The sequence below is a fragment of the Lepisosteus platostomus genome (assembly GCF_059453375.1).
Source record: "Lepisosteus platostomus isolate fLepPlt1 chromosome 5 unlocalized genomic scaffold, fLepPlt1.hap1 SUPER_5_unloc_1, whole genome shotgun sequence".
NCBI classification, from domain to species: domain Eukaryota; kingdom Metazoa; phylum Chordata; class Actinopteri; order Semionotiformes; family Lepisosteidae; genus Lepisosteus; species Lepisosteus platostomus.
In genome coordinates this window covers 789,992-796,420 of record NW_028291471.1, presented here as the reverse complement: position 1 = coordinate 796,420, position 6,429 = coordinate 789,992, and the positions used below count along the sequence as shown (strand labels likewise).

At 51.1% G+C, this 6,429-nt stretch overlaps 1 long non-coding RNA gene across 1 annotated transcript; it reads left to right on the top strand.

Moving 5' to 3' along the window:
• The first annotated feature begins 4,950 nt into the window (after positions 1-4,950).
• LOC148638438 (uncharacterized) lies at positions 4,951-6,166 on the top strand. The gene is made up of 3 exons (XR_015931041.1): positions 4,951-5,281; positions 5,606-5,664; positions 5,836-6,166. It is a non-coding gene; the product is annotated as an uncharacterized LOC148638438 (long non-coding RNA).
• Positions 6,167-6,429: the final 263 nt, after the last annotated feature.

The following is a 6,429-nucleotide window of genomic DNA, read 5'->3' as shown; positions in this document are numbered from 1 at the left end:
CAAGCGCTTTGCGCTGCTATGTGTGTGAAAGGTGCTCTATCAGTGAAGTTTATTATTATTATTATTATTATAATACAGCGAGCGCTGCTGGGGGCGGAGAGGCCAGTCGGAGGAGGGCTGGACGCTGGACGCTGGACGGCGGGCGGGAGGGGTGGACTTACGACGCCTCGCCGGGCCCGGGTCCTGCTGCGACCGCGCACGGCCGTGCGGCATCTCTGTCGGTCCATCGTCCTGCCGAGACAAGCAGAGTCACAGAGGGGAGGGGAGGGGGCGGAGCCACACAGCTGGGCGGCTTGTTCCCCACCCCCGCCCTCCTCTGTGTACAGAAGAGCCTCCTGTCCTGACTGGAGGACCTCACCCAGCTGTGTCTGGACAGGAGCCAGGGTATCGGCTTCAACCACAGGGCTGGGCAGCTTGTTCCCCACCCCCACCACTCTCTGAGTAGAGGTGCACCTCCTCTCAATATCTTTTTACAGCACGATCACACCCATAAGAGTTGAGTAACGGTAAAAAAAACAACGTATTTCTCCACTTATTTTGTTATTTCTCACTTTTGACTGACTTACCGATTTCACGGGGATTCTGAAGAGCGTTTCTGAAGTTGAAACTAACGATCTAAGTCGAAGTAACTTTATTGGAAGAAACACGTGTTTAGAAAGGACTATATAGTGCTTTCCTCCTCTTCTCTCTTCACTCCTCTGAGCTCACGGGGCTCCGGCGCCGCCCCCCCGCTAGAATCCGCCGCTCTGTGACGTCAGGCGGCTCATTGTGACGCCACCGTGACGTCACCCCCGACGCGCTCACGGCTCGGCCGCGAAACAAAAATGGCCGTCATTTTTCACTGTTGCTGTTTTTTTTTGGGTGGACATTTTATTTTTCCCAAATTAGACCCCCCCCAAATCAAAGAAAGACCAACCTCCACCCCCCTCTAGCGCCCAAGGGCGGAAATTTCGGGCCACGCCACGTCCAAAAAACACGGGTTCCCCCCCCCCGTCCTGCGGGGAAAAGAAACGTCATTTTCTTTTCCGAGCGCTGCGTGGGACCTCACGACCCCCCAAAAAAAAAACGGGCTTCGCAGACGAGGAAAACCGGGCACGTCGACCTCTCTACAACACCACCCGGCCGTTTCTGTTTCAAACCGTGAGAAAAAAATAAATACAATTTCGCCCCTCACCGACCGCCGCGCAAAAAAACACAACTTTACGCTACAGAAACGGGCTGTGTGTGTGTGGGGGGGGACACGGGAAAAAAATAAAACCTGCGTGTTTTCGGCAGAGTAAGCTCAGCGGGGAAACTCCCTGAGTCTCGGGGTTGCTTCTTGAACCCCGAAAACGACCTTTTTTCTCTCTCTCGTTTTCTTGTTGTCGGGGACGTTCACGAACTCCGCCGCGTCGGTGCGATTCCCAGCGGGACTTGAACATAACGCCCCCCGTGGAGCCACAGCGCCCCCTTGTGGCCGAGAGGACCACCACCCGCAGGGCTGAGCTTTTACTGCCGTGTCCCGCTTTCACTCTGGCGATGAAGGAGGGAATCAAGGAGGAGAATTAATATTGTGATCCACCAGTCCATCACAGGACACACACACACCCTGGACAGGACAGCAGTCCATCACAGGACACACACACACACACACTCACACACCCTGGACAGGACAGCAGTCCATCACAGGACACACACACACTCACACACCCTGGACAGGACACCAGCCCATCACAGGACACACACAGACTCATACACCCTGGACAGGACAGCAGTCCATCACAGGACACACACACTCACACACCCTGGACAGGACACCAGTCCATCACAGGATGTTCAGTGCCTCTCTCTAATAAAGTAGAAACGCAACATTAAACTCCGTTCAAAACGGGAGAAATCACCAGGACACGATACACCTTGCTCTGGCCGAAGGGAGAAGACCTGTACCTTCATGAGTCCGGGTTGTGAAAACTTCTTCTGGCAGTTCAAAACGTTTCGAAGAGACTACAGCGCTACCCTGTTTTCCATTTCTATCGTGTGTTATTATACAGTCATAAGTATCTGTCCTGATCACAGAGTCCCCCTCTCACTGCCAGGACAGGAGCCCAGTGCAGCACGAATAATAATAATAATTAATAAGTCTGGACCCTCCCCTCAGAGCTCTTCCCAGGTCAGGGGGATCCCCTCCAGTCCCCCCAGTGTGCAGCCCCCACCTGGATGATGCTCCAGTCCGCTCAGCACACAGCAGCTCTCAGTGGGGAGGAGAGCAGAAGGATGGAGCCAGTTCAGAGAGGGGGGGGTGATAAGGAGGCCATGATGGGTCAAGACCAGGGGGGGAATCAGGCCAGGACACTGGGGTAACACCCCTACTCTTCTCCAGAGACACCCCGGGATTGTTAATGAGCACAGAGAGTCAGGACCTCGGTTTGACGTCTCATCCGAAGGACGGCGCCTGTTTACAGTCCAGTGTCCCCCGTCACTATACTGGGGCATCAGGACTCACACAGACCACAGGGTGAGCGCCCCCTGCTGGCCCTACTAACTCCTCTCCCAGCAGCAACCTCAGTTTTTCCCAGGAGTCTCCCCTCCAGGTACTGACCAGGCTCCCACCTGCTGGGCTCCAGTGGGGAGGGGGCTGCCAGCTGGGAGCTGCAGGGTGAGATGGCTGCTGGGCAAACGATGGCTAAAGAGCTTCCTAGGACACCCTGGACTTTGTGGTCGACTTCCTGCTCTTCAGACGGAGGTGGCTTGAAATCTGTCTCGTTACAAGGAGTATTGGACACGATGCCCCCCCTGCTATATCCCCGCCAACTGGTGGCACGCCGACGACGAGGGCTCTCGGCCTCAATCCGTCAACCACAAACTCTCCGGGATGAAAGAGAAGGACAGACTCTGTTCGTTCGTTTCAGGGAGGGGGAGGGAAAAAAACAAAAGCTAAACAAATTTTTTTTAAAACCATTTTAATGATGCTTAACAAAAGAACAAAAATTACAATACAGATTAAGTCCAGTCTGGGGACCCTCAGCTTAGGTCCAGTCCAGTCTGGGGCCCCTCAGCTCCGGTCCAGCACAGTCCAGTCCAGATCTTAGCAGGCACAGAACCAGGAAAGGAACCTGGAAAGAATATTGTTATTGCAGGTGTGAGGGACACAGACACAGACGTTACCATGACATCAAACAGCAAGAGGAGACTCCTCCTTGAATCACAGACACGACCGGGCGGCGCCCCCGTCTGCTCACCTGCACCTCCTCTTCCTCCTCTTGTCCTTCCCGGCAGCCTGCTCCTCCTCTCCCTCGCTCTTCCTCTCCTGACCTACAGTCTCCACCGCCTCCATCGGCTCGTCCTTATCATCTGTCTCCACCGACACGCAGCTCAGGGACATCAAAAAGACGCATCGGCGCTTCTGAAGCAGAGACAGGAGAGTCACGTTAAGAGTCGGACTGGACACTCCACTACATGAACACTGCACTGAGAGAGAGAGGGGTTCATACAGACACATGACTGGACACTCCAGTACACGAACACTGCACTGAGAGAGAGAGGGGTTCATACAGACACACTGACTGGACACTCCAGTACATGAACACTGCACTGAGAGAGAGAGGGGTTCATACAGACACACTGACTGGACACTCCAGGACATGAACACTGCACTGAGAGAGAGAGAGAGGGGTTCACACACACTGACTGGACACTCCAGTACATGAACACTGCACTGAGAGAGAGAGAGAGGGGTTCATACAGACACACTGACTGGACACTGACTGGACACTGGACAGGAGTAAAGAGAGGATCAGAGCATTACCCACCTTCTTTTTCTTCTGTCTCACAGGAGGTGGTGATTGGACCTCCTCCAGCTGGAGTCCTTGGAGGGAGAGAGGGGGCAGGAGAGGGACAGCACAGGGAGAGAAAGAGAGAGACAGGTGAGTCAAGTGTCCCAAGAGCACAGAGACTCTGCTGAGATCACACTCGCAGTGAGTGAGCCTGGGTGTAGCCCACTAATACTGACCCACTGGACACCACAGGACAGAGAGGAGGAGGAGGAGGAGAGAGACACACTGCCTGGACACCACAGGACAGAGAGGAGGAGGAGAGAGACACACTGAGGACAGAGAGGAGGAGGAGAGAGACACTGACAGACAGGGCTGAAAGAGAGAGAAACACTGAGACCCAGGGACAGACAAGACGGCGAAACTCCACCACAGACAGGACAGGAGGCAGGGTAGGACCAGCACTGACCTCCTTCCTCTCTCCTGCCGAAGGAGCTGTCTCCACCTCCTCTTCCTCCTGCAAGTCAAGAGACAGGCTGAGAGAGAGACGGGCTGGTGGGACATCGGCGAACAGAGCTGAAGGCAGAGAGCCGGGGAGACAGGCCCAGCTGGGACAACGCAGGACAGACAGAGAGACAGACAGAAAGGAAGGAGAGAGAGAGACAAAGATGAAGGCACAGAAAGACAGCAGGCAAAGAGAAAGATTGAGATTGAGGGACAAACAAACCGAGAGAGAGAGAGGAAGGAGAGAGAGAGACAGAGATCGAGGGACAGACAGACTGACAGACAGGGCTGAAAGAGAGAGACAGAGAGGCAGGGACAGACAGACAGCAGGACGAGAGAGAGACAGAGATCGAGGGACAATAATTTGGTTTCGAAATTTATTCTGAAAATATACAATCATTCACTCCTGAAAAATATCGAGTTCAAATTATACATTATGTACAATATTATAATCAACATATGGCTAATCATCAAAAATAAAAAAACTGTACTGGGGGACACAGCTGGCTGTGCTGTTCTGGACAGAACACACTGAGGTCCAGTTTCCACCTCCTGCAGGATCAAACAGCACCTCCACTGGCTCTCCAGTGAATAGAGGGACAGACAGAGAGGCTTCAGGCTGCAGGGTGACAGTGTCTCTGTGAGCTGAAAGACAATCAGGACAGAGGATGATAGAAGAACACACTCTGTCAAGAATATAGAGTCCTCTAGTGACCCTACTGTAGACCTGCTCACCGCCCACAGTGACGATCACAGTGCTGATACTGCTTCCCTTAAGGTCCCTCACTGTGTAGTTGCCCTGATCAGCTGGAGTGAGGGAGCGGAGTGTCAGAGAGCTGTTCTGCACTGACACTCACTGTTCATACCTGGGGCCAGGGAGCCCTGCGCTGCTCAGTAAGACTATACGAGACTGGACAGATCCTGCAGGATCAAACAGCACCTCCACTGGACCAGCAGTGTGGAGGGGGAGAGACAGAGAGGCACCAGGCTGCAGGCTGTGGACTTCTGAGTGAGCTGAAAAGGGACAGGTAGAAACATGTTGAATATTTAGTTTTACAACAATACCTTGAGTTTGGACTGCGATCAGCTTCATTTTGTATTTCAGCTGTGAAAATGCAATTTCAAAAATGCACGCCCCAGTCATGTTAGGTTCAAGTTACAGTTGCATCACAACTCAATACATTTGCAATTCACTTCAAATGTTGTTTTTGTTTGATCCAGTCTGTCCTCACCTAAAGGAGATATAGACTCAGTCTTTGGAATTTGTATATATATATATTTCAGTGATCCCTCAGCCATTCCTTCTGTTTTGTAATTCAATTTCTCTTTTAAAATTCCTTCCCCACTTCTAGGACTTGCAGTTGCTGAACTCCACAATGGCTTCTATTGGAAAGTCTGTGACTGAGACCAAGTAAGTGTTCACTTTTTTATGAAACCATTATTTATTTTGGAGCAATGAGCAATTCTTATATAAATACAATAAAATCATTATGCTCAAACTATGAGAGAGAAAATTAAGGATAATTTAAGAAATCAGTCTTAGCTTGTTTCTATACACAGATGGTTTTATTTATTCTCAAAGGAAACCCACGAGGATTCCCCTGGTGTGCAAGATGTGCCTGAATACTTTTGATCAGCTTCCTGCTCACTTGAAGAGGGCGTGTATGAAGCACGCCACGGCAGAAGAGATCAGGATGGCCTCTCAACAGGCAAGGAAGGACATGATAAATCACCTGAAGAACATCGTGGATTACAACAGAATAGAGATCGTGTCTGGCGAGGCAAACAGGGCAGTGGTTGTAAGACTGCTGGAGTCCTTGGCATTAGGGACTAAATATACTAAACGCATGATGCTAAAATGTTATTTTCACATATATTAATGTAATAAATGATTGCTTATGCTTTATGCACTACTTCACTGCTTCACTGCTCTATGCTGTCTGGAAATAAATCCTCAGACTGTTTACTGCCCTTGGCATGTACCAATAAATCCGAATGCACATCTGAATCACAAACAGAATCTCTAGTAAAATACGATCATTTGTGAAACAGGCAAATGACTGTCTCAGGGGCCCATTCCTCATTCTCAAGACACATGTATGTAGTACGTACACCATGCATTGAGCAATAGGGACTGAAGACACCACAGGTAAGGTTAGAAGTCATTCTGAGGTGC